The 13,250-nt window shown below is 48.6% G+C and overlaps 1 long non-coding RNA gene across 1 annotated transcript in view; it reads left to right on the plus strand.

Moving 5' to 3' along the window:
* Positions 1-13,250, plus strand: part of LOC122468285 — a 63,698-nt gene that overhangs the window by 41,566 nt on the left and 8,882 nt on the right. The gene's annotated exons all lie outside the window — the stretch shown is intronic.

Here is a 13,250-nt window from a genome sequence, read left to right on the forward strand (position 1 = left end):
GAGGAAAGATGACTAGGTAAAACACACAGGATTTTTAGGGCAGTGAAACTATTTCTTATGCTGCCATGATGGTGGATACCTGTCATTACGCAGTTGCCAAAACCCACAGAAGGTACAACACAAAGAGTGAACCTAATGCAAACTATGAACTGTAACTAATAATAATGCCTCAATATTGGCTTATCAATTCTAACAAATGTGCCATACTAAAGCGAAATGTTAATCATCGGCAGGGAAGGTGGGGAGAGGTGCACGGGGGTATAGGACCTTTTTATACTTTCCACTCAATTTTTCTATAAACCTAAAATTGCTCCAAAAAAGTCTATTAATTAAAAAAAAAAGGGGGGGGTTGTTGCTGGGGCACCTGGGTGGCTCAGTCCCTTAAGTGTCTGACTTCGGCTCAGGTCATGATCTCGCGGTTCGTGAGTTCGAGCCCCGCGTCGGGCTCTGTGCCGACAGCTCAGGGCCTGGAGCCTGGTTCCGATTCCGTGTCTCCCTCTCTGTCCGGTCCTTCCCTACTTGCACTGTGTTTCCTTCTCTCTCACAAAAATAAACAATTATTTTAAAAGTGGGGGGGTGGGGCACGTGGGTCACTCGGTTGAGCGTCCAACTTCAGCTCAGGTCATGATCTCACAGTTCGTAGGTTCGAGCCTCACATCAGGCTCTGTGCTGACAGCTCAGAACCTGGAGCCTGTTTTGGATTCTCTGTGTCCCTCTCTCTTTGCCTTTCCCCTACTCATGCTCTGTCTCTGTCTCTCTCTCTGTCAAAAATGAGTAAACATTAAAAAAATTTAAAAAAGGGGGGCATTGGTAGTTTGGATAGGGGGGCTGAAAAATAGGACTAGATGAATATTTTTCACCTTTTATTACCTCCTGCATGTATTTATTACTTCTTTTTAAGACAAATTAAATATATAAAAGATAGCAAAGGAAAGAATTCTTAACTTGGGTATGATCCCAAGACTGTGGTTTCAAGTTTGGCCCATTCCTAGTAGTAGAATCTGGGTCTCCCATATTCTTGACATGTTAGAAGTCCCACGTTTGGGAATGACCCACTTGGCTAGACAGTGACCGAGGCGAAGTCCAAGGGCACCAAGTTGGAAGTTGGTATAAATCTTCATGCTGCCTGCTCGGACCCTTCCCAATTTCACACCTTTCCAAATCTGTTCTTTAGAGATTCAGTGGAGAGCCCACTCTGGTAGGCTAGTTTGCCTTCTGAGGTTGCTGAGGTGAGACAATGCTTGGGAGGAAGAGGAGAAAAAAGAAGGCAAGGGGGGAGAGAGAACAAAGCAAGGGAGAGAGGAAGGAACAAAGGAAGGAAGGGAGAAAAGGAGGGAGGGGGGATGTAATTTTGATGGGTCAGTCAAATGGCTGGTGTAGCCACCCATCAAAGGTGTGCTCTTGGCAAATGATCCTGGAGAAAGCAAGAAGGGTGCCTTCAGATTTTCTAGCAAAAAATGGGGCTGGAATTTTTCCCGATTCCTTTCTACTTCAAAGCTTGGAAGGAGCACTAACCAAAAAGGGGACCAGCTCATGTCTGTCACCGTTTCCTGCATTCTCCCCACCAGGCCTGGTAGATGCCATTAATCACACAATGCGTCCATCTGTGTGCCTGTCATTTGAGCCGCTCCCTATGGTCAGCAAAGCAGATGACAGGCAAATGCCACACACTTGGCTATGTGGGTCTTCGGTGGTGACTGCGTAGACGAGTTACTTCTTTTTGCCTATGTTTTAATTTTCCCGAAATCTAATTTACCCTTCCAGGATGAGGCAGTTATGTTGAGGGAGAAGGGAGTGAACCCAATTCCATCTGGCTTTCTTGCTGAACTGAAGACATTAGAGGTTTTAAATATCACTGGGCAGTTGATTCAGTGCAAACACACACACACACACACACACACACACACACCCCAAATCTGACACAATGAATCAGCAGTAGGGTCTATCTGTACAAACTGGCTTTCTTTCTAATCATTCAAGGAATGTTTGGTTTTATATACAGAAGTGTTATATACATCCCGCACAAGCATTTTATTTAGTGGTGTATAAATGGTTTCAGGTTGGAAACTTCCAGTTTTTATCAACTCCCCCATCCCCCAGGGAGATTATACTCATGAACTCTGATATACCAGGGTATCTCCTAAACTTTGAAAAATTATTTTCAACGTGAAATATTCTTCCAGATATATAGGCCACCCCCACCCCTCCAAAGGCCCAAATAAAACATAGCCATTGGCTTAACGTAAAGCTCCCAGAGAACCAGGGCTGATGGCTCCTTCCCAGGCAGGGTAGATTTCCCGAGAACCGCCAGGTTCCGTCTACAGATACTGAAGGCTGCTGGTTTCAGGGTCTCTTTAAGTTCTTTTAAGAGGCGTCTTTAAATGGCACCTCAGTCTATCCTTACGTACGAATTCCAGAAAGGTTTGATCCTATATGCAGAAGTGAATGTATCGTAGCAGGAAGTAAACAATATATTCCAACTGTCTACATTCTCCTTCAGCTCTTAAGACTCTTCTTTGGGTCAGTGAAACACCTTCCCTGAGACTCCTTTCCTCTGTTTTCTTCAGCAGTAGAGTGGACTTGGGTTGTCTACTCCAACCCACTCTCTCAAGGGCTTCTCATCCCCACCCTGGTGGGACGAATTCGTGCGAGGCCAATGTATGAGTTAAGGTCATGGGACAAAGAAAGATAACCGGGCCTTGTTCTCAGCTTGCCTTCATCCAAGCCATGCTCCCCCAGTTTAGCCTCTGTGTCCAGGCGCGATGAACTGCTCAGTGGAACTCTCGAAGAATGCCTTTCTTTCCGAAGTGAGTCTTTCACTCATTTCCCGTGGATCTCTGAATGAGGCCACAACGAGCCACTGCCCATTTACCGGAGGCCTTTCCTGGTTCGGCCACCACGGCAAACGTCTCCCACGCTTTACATCTACAACCTCATTGCTGTTATGTCTGCCCTACAGATGAAGATTCCAGCACTTAGGGAGCTTACTTCAGTTTCCAAGACAGAAGTGATGGTGCTTCACACGGATTTAGGACTAAGTCCTCTCCAGATGGGTGGGAAGCATGCTATCTCATGAAGCCTCAAACAAGTTTGTAAAGTAAGACCGATTGTTTTTAATGTTTATTTATGTTTGAGAGAGACAGAGCACGAGCGGGGGAAGGGCAGGGAGAGAGAAAGAGAGGGAGACCCAGAATCCGAAGCAGTTCCAGGCTCCGAGCTGTCACCTCAGAGCCCGGACGCGGGGCTCGAACTCATGGACCGTGAGGTCATGACCCGCGCCGAAGTCCGCACTTTTCCTATACTTAAAACAACTTTAGGGGCGCCTGGGTGACGCAGTCGGTTGAGCGTCCGACTTCAGCCAGGTCACGATCTCGCGGTCCGGGAGTTCGAGCCCCGCATCGGGCTCTGGGCTGATGGCTCAGAGCCTGGAGCCTGTTTCCGATTCTGTGTCTCCCTCTCTCTCTGCCCCTCCCCCGTTCATGCTCTGTCTCTCTCTGTCCCAAAAATAAATAAACGTTGAAAAAAAAAATTAAAAAAAAACCAAAACAACTTTAATACTTGCGAAAGTAGAGGTTAGATAATAAGATGATGGCAGGTCCTGGGGCAATACAGTGAATGCTTTTTTTTTTTTCCCCTCAAGCATGTGACTCATACACGGGGTTGTTAACGCTCAGGAAGTCGAAATCGTTTGCAGAAATCATAACTTGGGGTTGCAAGGACTATATGTCAAAATAAATAAATAATAAAACATAGTATTAGACTATGACGTAGTATCAGTCATAGAATCAGGACACTTTTCTGAGAAAAGAAGGATGTGCGACAAGAAAACTTATTTCAGAAAGTGTAAAAAAAAACTTTTGAAAAAAATCGCCTTATTTCGTCTATTTTTTCGCGGTCGAGACCAATCGGAGCATCCTGGCCGCGGCTAAGCGCCTCTCGATGACTTTTATCGGTACACTTCGAGTGCAGGTTGGCAAGGCACAAGAGGGGCTGCGGGGGCGATGTGGTTGCATATGGCGGCCACCCAGAACACAAAGGGCGTCAGCCTGCTGAAGTTTCAAGGACCTGTACCAATCTTTCTGCCTCCGGTGTCTCCATCGCTGCCCCTTCCCCACTGCCAGCACTCACACGTGTACACGAGCGTCACAGGAGGCGGGGGGGGGGGAGTTTATTCGCCATAAACAATTCGCTCTTTGGCCACTCTTGGAGCGTGCCAACCAGGTTGCCAATTCTGATGTAGACACCTGTCCATTTGGAACAGGAATGAAAACAGCCACTCATTTCCTAGAAGCCATCAAACACCCTGTCAGCGAACAACAGCTCTGCGTTAACTGCAATCTGGGCGAGACAAGAATGGGTCACATTGATAGCCAATTACCCATCCTCTAAGCCATTGAGTTTCCTTCGGATTGATCACAATTTCTAATTCTTTTGCTACCGTAGCGTTTGAGGAGGGTTATCGTTTGATCACGGCGGTACCCTGCTAAAACTCTGTGTTATGCGATTGCGAACCAGAACTTGCTATTAAGAGTCCAAGGTCAATCCATATTTTAAGGTGGCTTCCTGAGTGACACCTTCATCGTTCGAACAACGGCGAAACTGATTTCCAACCACATTACCATTGGATTCTGGAAAATTTCAGTAGTTGCAAATAGAAGCAAGTATATGTGTGTGTGTGTGTGTGTGTGTGTGTGTGTGTGTGTTTTGGGGGCTCTTTGGCTCTTCACCTGTTCCTCGGTTTCTTGTCTTGTAAGACACTGGCCCGGTCTTTCCGAGGATGGCATCCTCATGCATCTTGGATGAAAAATATTCTAGGTTAGTGCTTCTTGTCACTTTCAGACGACATGTCAGCATCGAAGTGAACTTTTTGAGGAGCCTAGGTCCCATGGTCAGGAGTTCCTGTCTGGCGGAGGAGGCTGGAGACTAATGTGGGCTTAATGTTGTTATGAGCCAGGCGGCGGAGCGGGGTAACAATACGAGTCTGTTGGACATGTCTTCTGGGTTGTCACGTTCAATTTGCACATGACCTCTTGGCCAAAAAATGGGAAAGAAGTGCTAGAATGTGGGACTGAAAGCTCATATTATTGCTTTGACAGCTTCACTCATCTAGAAGTAATGCAAAATGCAATTTATATTTATACACTCTGACCTCCTGCGCAGAGAGGGAAAGTATCTAATGATGGGCCGAGGTAGTGGAGGAAGAAACGGATCTCCATACGGCTGGAATTTGTCTGCATTTTTGCTTTTCAACCATTCAATTACGGTCAAAAGAGAAATGAAACACGAACAGGGCACTGGTGAGGCAGTGACACAATTATTTTATAGTGACTGGGTTCTGGCTTTGAGTCTTGGCAAAGGTGGTGGCAACACGCCTTATTTCACTGGAGACAGATAATCTGCCTGCCCTCACCGGACAAAGGCCCTCTGCTTGGAGGTGCATCATTATGCCCATCAGAGAGGAAAAAAGACACCAGCGAGTCAGTGACCCTCCAGATCTGCATTTGGAAATTCTTGAGAGGGGCTGACACGTTAATCCTATTAACCAAGATAAATCAAGTCAGGCCTGGTGGTAACTGGGGCATTATTCGCTTTCGAGTGGAAATAGGCAGTGGGCAGAAAGCACCCGTTTCTTTTGTGCGGCGGGAAATTTACTGGCTTTTACATGCCCCCAAATGGCTTCCTTCTGAATAGAGCCTATGAGCTAACTGGGGAGAATGGGGCTATAATTGTCAGGCTCCTCAAATATGTCCTGAGTGTTGCCGAACAGTGTTTTAAATGAATACTGTTTCTAGGATTCGCAACCTCGTAGTTTCTACAAAAAGTAGGACACACGGGGGGGACAAGGAGTCTGGCTTTGTGCAGAGATTAAAAGGGACAGTAATAATCGCCTTCATAAAGGCAGGAGCACTGGCCCAACTGATAGCAAACTAACCACTTTCAGATGCCCCCGTCCCGGGACGTCCTAGAGACCGACCCATCAAGCTTGAGAAATAAAACAGAGGAGAAATGAGGGATGGCAAGAAACAGCGCGGTGGGCTATTTCTAAAACAAGTGCTCAACTAGAAATGCCTTTTCTGGGTTCTTGCTATTTTTCCCCTTAATTTTCTCTCTTTCGGGGGATTAAAAGCCTCCCCTGCTTAAGTTTGCCCAGATCCATTAAACTCCTCCCCACTAGATCTCACCGGCTCGTTTCGTGCAGAAGACAGAAATGCATTTGTTTTGCTTAACTAAACAGAATGGACTTTGATGGGGAGGAACAAGAAAATGACCACTACTCTCACATCACATGGTTCCACTCTCCGTCTCTTATCACAATTTGTGACACAAACTCTTCCTTCTCCCTCCCACTCCCCCCTGCCCCCAACGCAATCGCCTGCAGAGTTCAGCTGGCCATTTTCTGCAGGTTTCCTTTGGGGGACAGAACGTGGTTTGGGTTTTTCAAGTATTGCTTATTAAGGTTGAACTGGCTTCCGGGCGTAGAAAGAAATCAGCAGACAGTGTGTGAATTGGCAGAGAGGGGTGGGCACAGGAAGTCTGGAATCTCAGCTGGACAGACCAGAGTCAGTGGGCATCTCTTTTGGAGAAGGTCAAGAGAGGCAGGCCGAGGGTGCGAGATCAGGGAAGGCTGTTTCTGCCTCACAGCTCGATGAGAATAACTTCACAGCCCCCCTCCTCGCTTGGGGGACCTGGAAGACTTGTGGGGTTGGACAGGGGGCCTCCGGGCTCAGGAAGGGGACACTCACACCCTCTCTTTGCCTGGCCACCCTACTTCCTTCTTTAAACAGATAAACCAATGACACAAGGAGTCACCAGGAAGACGGTGGCAGGGATCCTGGCTTGGCTCCTCTTTCCCAGTCCTGACACAACCTTACCGGCCTTCCCCATCCTCCTCCCCAAGCGGGGGACTTCTGTCACAGATGGTGAAAGTCACATGAAAAATATTTGGTCGATTCCACCTCTCTCATCAGCGACCTTAGAGAATGCTAAGGTGACATCTCGGAGCGGGGGTCCTTCTAAATGCATAATGGGGGGGGGATTGCGAAGCCAGAGTGAGCTTTGGGGGGGGGGGAGGGCTCACCACTGCAGGAAGATAGCACATCCCGGGTTGGGCAGCTGAACGCCCTGGCTCTCTGGGGCTCCCCATCCTTGGTGAGTTCACACCGCGGTCCCGTGTGAACCCTTAACGTTCACAGGTCGGATAGAAAAATCTCGAACACATGTTACGAAAAGAATTACAGGATGGGTCTCCCTAATGAAGGGAAATGGTTCGGCCCAGTTAAAGAACCAGCCCAGTGAGAAGCGCCCCCCACCCCCCCCACGCTGGCCGCGGTGACCTCGGGATCATTCAATGTGACCCTATCCAGGTCTGTTCCTCTCGGTCAACCTCACCCCCTACCCCATTAAAAGAGGAGGAGGAGGAGGAGGAGAAGAAACGAAATGTGCAAACAGCCTCTTCTCATTTTGAGGAACACGCCTTGGCAACACGTGTGCGCGCAGCCCCCAGAAGCCCAGAACTTTCTCCCAGAGCCGAACCCAGAGGCTGCAGGGGACGCACCCGCACCCGCACCCGCACCCGGCCGGCATCTGGGAGCGCGGGGCCGGCCCCGCAGGAGTTAAAGCCCGAGGCGGACAAAAGGGAGGCCGCCGCGGCTCCTGTCCTCGGCTATCAGTTGCAAATGGAAAGACTGGCCTCTGGACGCTACCTCCCGCCAGAAAGGGCATTTTATTACAGGTTATGACAAGTTGCCGAGAGACACGGAGAACTCAATAAGAAGGAGCGGCGGGTGGAATCACAAATGCTCGAGATGTTTGGAAGACAGAGCGAAGATGGCTTCAAATGATAGGTGTGAGCCGGGCTCGAGATGGAATCCGGGTGGGCGCCGCGGCGCGTGGGTGCGCGGGGCCCGCGGGGCGACGCGCGGGGGCCGGGGCGCCGCCCCCCTGCGCCCTAGGGCGCCGGGTCCCACCAACCCGCGCCCTGCCTCCCGGAGCCGCGCCGCCCACGGCCCCGCGATCGGCCCAGAAAATTCGCGCCACCCACCCCTTTCCCGGCGCGCAAATTTGCGTCTTAGGTTCCAGGCGGCAAGCGTGCATTTCCCTGTCTCCCCGGCTCTGTTTCTTTGCGGACCTCTGCGAGAACAGGGATGTGCCCCCCGCACGCTCCCCCTAGATCTCCTTTGAGTAGTTTTGGGTTTACTCTGAGTTTACATCCTCTCGCCTAGTTAAAACAGAAAAAAAGAAAAAAAAAAAGGAAAAGAAAAAAAGAAAAAGGAATCGAGCAGACTTTTATTTTCTGTAAGGTGGGAGACGCGGCCTTGGGGGTTTCTGCTAAGTCTGCTGATTTTGCAGGGTGGGGAACGCGTCCTCTCTCTCCCTGGCAGCGTTTCAAATGTTTTTCATCACCCATCGCCAGTGGAAAATAGTTTTGTCTCTGTGAGTGCTCAGACCTGCCTCGCCTGGCCCTCAACTCGGAGTAGGGTAGGGGACCCCAAACGGAGCACAAAGCCAGCGCCCCACAGGGAAGTGAGCTTGCAAGATTTGGGTTGCTCTGGGGAGGCCAGCGGAGTAGGGGTCGGGGTGGTGGCTCAGTTATCTGCAGAAATGCAGGACAAAAGGGGCGGGGGGCAACGTTGTATCCTCCAAAGGGTGATATGTTTCTCCAAATTCTAGCCCCGTTTCTCATTTCTAGAGAAGGCGTGGCTAGTAGTTTCAAAAGCAAGCCTCCGTCCAAAATTCGTTGCTTTGAAGGATTCGAACTCAGTGAAAGCCAGGAAACTAGAAACTTTCTGCCAGCAGTGCTTAGCGCGCCATAGCAAAATGCGTTAAACACAAAAACAAACCCCCAAACCCTACAGATCCTTCTTTCCCCCCTCCCGACGCCCGTCTGAAAAAAATTATGCAAATAAAACATGAACCTCTATCGTTGAGGAGGGAGAGAAATTAAACTGTAAACAAACAGCTAGGGTCCATCAGTATTTCCCATTCAAGAAAGAGGGCTGGGTCCTGAGGGGTGTTTGAAAAATTGTTCCAGGGCTTGGCTGATGAGTGAAGCGGATAAAATGTATCAACCCGAAAAAGTTGTAGGGAGTGGTTTTAAATAGTTTCTTGGAAGCACGGTCTGGGGCACATTGTACCCCTCCCCCACACCATGCAACAAGACCGGTGTAAACCCAACTTAGTTTTTCTAACCTCAATACAATCTTTTACTGTTAGTTTTTTTTCCAAAACTATTTATTCTCTTGTCAAATATGCCTGATTTTTTTTTAAATAAACCATTGTTTACTGTTCCACTGGAACTTTCGGTTAAACGTCCCTCCCCCCTCCCCAACCACTTTGTCAGACAGACAAATAGATCTACAAGTTGGGAAGGTTCATATTGTAACAACTGAGGCTGAAAAACAAGTCGTGAGTGCCCACGGTGGGCACCTGCTGCAGAAAAGACGCTGAATTTAAAGAGCCACTAAACTGAGTGGAAAAGGTGCCTAAAATAGATAATTTTTATAGCACTGAAGTTACAGAATGAATAGGGTAGGAGATACTATTTTTCTGTCATGACGTACGCCATTAGTACCTTGAAGATGAAACTATATTTCCCCCAAAGACCGATTTACTGGGTTATTTTTGTTGGCAAACTCTTAAGAACTGAAACATGCAAAATGCTTGTTCTTTATACGCCTGGCCATCAACAACCAATCAGCTAAAAGGTTTGCAGAACTCTAGGGTTCTTTTCATGGAAAAAGTAACCCGTAGAAAAAGTTTTAGCCCCCACGATGGATAAACCTTCCTCTAATGTTTGGCTTTTTGAAAAGATTGGGAGAGAGAAATTGTAAACGAAATCACCCCCGGGCTTGGTCTGTGTAGACTGGAAAGCTTAGAAATCTGATGAGGCAACAAGAGCCATAGGGGAATGAAAACTGCGTAAACATGATGCTCATTTCTGCGTTGGGGCACAGTCTCACCACCTAAGAATCAATCTTTATTTATCTTTTTGTTCTGTCTTCCTTTTTGGAGTCTGGACACACACACACACACACACACACACACACACACATATCAACTTGTTCTCCAGAACCAAACTTCAATATGCTTAAAACTTCATTGATTTCTCTATACTGTGCCCCTCCCTCTTTCTGGAAAGAGCCAATTATTGAGTGAAGAAAATCACATATCTCAACCCCCCCCCCCCACACCCTTCCAAAAAGAAAAGAGGACAGAGAGATTTAAAAGTAGAAGATACACGAAGCAGTCACAAACAGTGCCCGGGGAGGAGGGAAAAAGTTGCAAAGGTCATGTGTAAGAAAGTTGAAACAAGAGTTGTCATCTGTAACTGACTGAAATTGACCTGGCAGAGGTGTTCTGTACTGTGGCAAAAGAAAAAAATGGGAACAGAATTGCCACTGGGAAGAGAATCAGAATGAAGGCACTAGTGAGGAGGAAAGGAGAGGTACATGGAAATCCGCAAAGTCCCCAGGAGTATTTTTTGGCTCCCCTGTCCCATCTTTACAAATCTTCCAGTCAGCTTGCAGAAGAACTGGAAAGCAGGGCCAGCCAGACAACATAGAATTCTGAGGAAGCCTCAAACTGGCTGAGCCCCTTTGTGGGAAGAGCGGGAACATCTCTTTTTATGGGTTTTCCTCCCTTCTGAGGCTGAGAATAATAAACTCAAGTGGCTGCCCGTCAGCCCCTGTCCATCTTCTTTAGCAAACTTGACATAGTGGAAGAAATATGACACGTGAATTATTAAAGAGGAGCTAGTTGACCTCTAACCCTGATTGCTTTTCTCAGACCCCATTACCTGCACATTTATCTAGCAATACAGTACAGGAATTACAGGGCGTGCAAGCTAGGCAGAAAAGAGGAGAAAGCGAAGCCAGGGTTTGTGAAAATACCAGGGAAAAAGCAGGGTGTTTTACGTTCCCAGTTGCCCCACTCCAGGGGGTGTTACAGAAAACAAACCACTCTTCTGAGAAAAGGTTCAGTTTCTCTGTCCAGGAGAGCAGAGACACCTGACATCTGATTCCCAATTCCCTTTACGAAAAGCGTCCCGGGATTTTAGTTTTCTTGATCTTCAACCTGATGGAAATGAGTTCTTCACTTTCTTTTAAGGAGAGCGCCAAGACCCTAAGTTGGACTCTCCCAAGACCTGGGGAAACATCCAGAGACGATTTAATTTAGGCAACTGATAATATTATAAAAATCAGCAATAATCATTCAGGCATGCACACAAAAGTTGCTTTGTGTTAATTAAGCGGCCATTATCCCATGGGCTTTAGTAACTGGGCAGCTGTTGGTTAGGCTAAAATAGGAAGGGGTTTTGGAACACTTAGGAGCTTCTTCTTTTAAAAGGAACAAAGGGAGAGGTGCAGCAGCAATAATAATAATTAATCCTAATAACAACAATGTCCTTTGGGCAGAGATTCGTATATCCCGTTGCCAGGGCGGAGGTAATAATTGAATCTATCCCAAACCTGAGTGATGGAGCGGTCAGAAACGACTCTATCTGACAGAGGAGCCAGGAGGCAAGTGATGGATACTATTGTCCAAACGTGACCCTCCATTAACACCACCTATCAGCATCTGGATCCTGTCACCGTGTCCCATCGCAGAGCCAAGAGGCTGCCTGGCACATTCCAAGTGCTTCTAGGGCTTTCCGGCTGCACTCAACCTTGCATCAACTAAATGGGTGGGGAGGCTGACCCGAACCTCGCTTTCTCTCTCTCTGCACTCGCCTTATTACCCTTTCGCAGGCCCATTGTCTGGCAGGTGCTGGCAATTTGCTCTTTAGCGCGCCTCTGTTTCCGAGGGCTTTTTCTTAATAATAACAAAGGGAGAAATGGTATTGATATGAATTAACACAATAAAATGAAACCGTTTTGGGACTCCACCAAATGAAACATCTCCTCCTCTAATTGGAGCTGGAGAGAAAGGGGAGGGGGAGGGGAGGAGCTGGGGGAGGGGGAAGGGGGAGATACAGATGACCTACTGGGTGACAGGCACAGGTTGGAAGGGTGACATTTTATTGTAAGCCTCCCAATGAAAGGAAGAAAAGGAAGGGACCAGTCAATTTAATGCGGGGACCAAGAGTGCAAGAGTGTTGCTAAGAGACAGAGATGCTGCTAAAGTTCTAGCAGAAGCACTACTCTGACCTTATGCAAATAGAGGCGGCCAACTCTTTGTGGAGCGGCTGAAAATTCCACCCCCTGTGTCACCAATACCTGGCATCGAGCCTTTTATTCAGATGTTCTCTAAACACACACACAGAGGATGTGACAAAGCATGACACATTTAGGGGCTGAGGGGGAAAAAAAACAGACAAAATTGGGGGAATGATGATAATAATAATTTTTAAAAACCCAGGAAAAAAAAACCGACACCAGATCTTGCTGTGGAAATGTCACCCATCTTTACCTTCTGTCACTGTCATTTTCCTGTAGCTGAGAAGTAACCTAAAGATTCAGAAATTGCCGTCTCATGGCAGAAACAAGCCCATTAAGACCCCGCCGTGGCGCCTAAAGTACTGCCCCCTAATTTACACCCCAGGAGTGTGGGAAGGGGGTGGTGTGAGGGTGCGTGGGCAGGGGGTGTGAAAGCCTAGTGCAGCCTAGCGCTATGACACCATACGCGCGCCCCCAACAAAATCAAATACGTATGATTCTCCTTCTGTTTTGACTATCCACTCTAGGATGGGGTTAAATGCCAGAGGCAAGAGGGGTTCGGGGGCCGGTTGGGTCTTCCAGGAAGTTGACTTGTCCTGATGCTGGCACAGACTGGGAAGGCGACAGGTTCCGGAGGGCGGCCTGGGGGGCGGCACCCAGGTGGGCGGGGCTCGGACCTGAGCGGAAGGTGGGCGCAAGGACCCACCGGCCTGCGAGCCCTGGAGGAAGGGGACGCCCCCCGCCCCCCGCTGCCCCTCTGCAGCAGACCGTGGGACTCCAGCCCCAGCGCCCCCGCTCCACTGTGCAGCCCTCGAGGGGCCGTCGAGACAAACTGTATCCTAGGGCCCGGTGTTGCCATCTTGGAGCCTCTGGGTTTGCCGCTTTGGGCGGCGGGACCTTGGGGTTAGGGTGTGTGCACCCGCCCTTCCAACGGTCCAGGCCACATTCCTTCTCTTCCTTCCCCCTCCTCCCCTTTTCCCTCCAGGGTAGCATTTGCCCCTCGCTGCTTCGTTGCAAAACACGTGGCAAGGGAACCACGTTTCTCGGGGCAATCTTCCTGCCAGAGAACCACCCGAACTTAGGGTGCCAGTCCTG

The sequence above is a fragment of the Prionailurus bengalensis genome, chromosome B3 (genome assembly GCF_016509475.1).
Source record: "Prionailurus bengalensis isolate Pbe53 chromosome B3, Fcat_Pben_1.1_paternal_pri, whole genome shotgun sequence".
Classification (NCBI taxonomy): Eukaryota; Metazoa; Chordata; class Mammalia; order Carnivora; family Felidae; genus Prionailurus; species Prionailurus bengalensis.